A 506-nucleotide genomic window follows, 5' to 3' on the forward strand; every position below is an offset into this window, starting at 1 on the left:
TGCCTCCTGTCGCAGCCCAGCACGGCGGGGAGGAGTGTCTCTACACCCACCTTTCATGTGTTTGTGGCCAGTTCTTAGCTGACCATCAGCTCCTCGGGGCTGTGCAGAGCTTTCTCCCCACTGTTGGCACCATTTGCTCAGTGAAAGCACAGAAACCCTCCTTCAAACCCCGCTGTGCTCCCCCAAAACCAGGGCAGCAGCCAGAGCATCCGTGGGCACACCTGTGGGGGATGAGTCACCAGCACAGCATCTCCCACGGGATCCAGCCCCGTCTCCCACGCTGGGGGCTTTCTGTCTATGTGCAGGGGTCCAGAAAGCCGCTTATAACTCTCCCCACACCAGACACCTCCAGACTGCTGAACTGGGGAGATGTGAAGCCCTGGAAGGGGGCAATAGGTCCAGGTTCCCTGCTAGACCCAGCCCCATCCAGGTGAGAACTTCCAGAGCATCCTGTCCTGCCCTTGGAGGGGGTGACAGCAGGGTTCGGCCAGGGGAAAGAGGTGGAC

This window comes from Corvus brachyrhynchos, unplaced genomic scaffold (assembly GCF_000691975.1).
Source record: "Corvus brachyrhynchos isolate BGI_N302 unplaced genomic scaffold, ASM69197v1 scaffold182, whole genome shotgun sequence".
Classification (NCBI taxonomy): Eukaryota; Metazoa; Chordata; class Aves; order Passeriformes; family Corvidae; genus Corvus; species Corvus brachyrhynchos.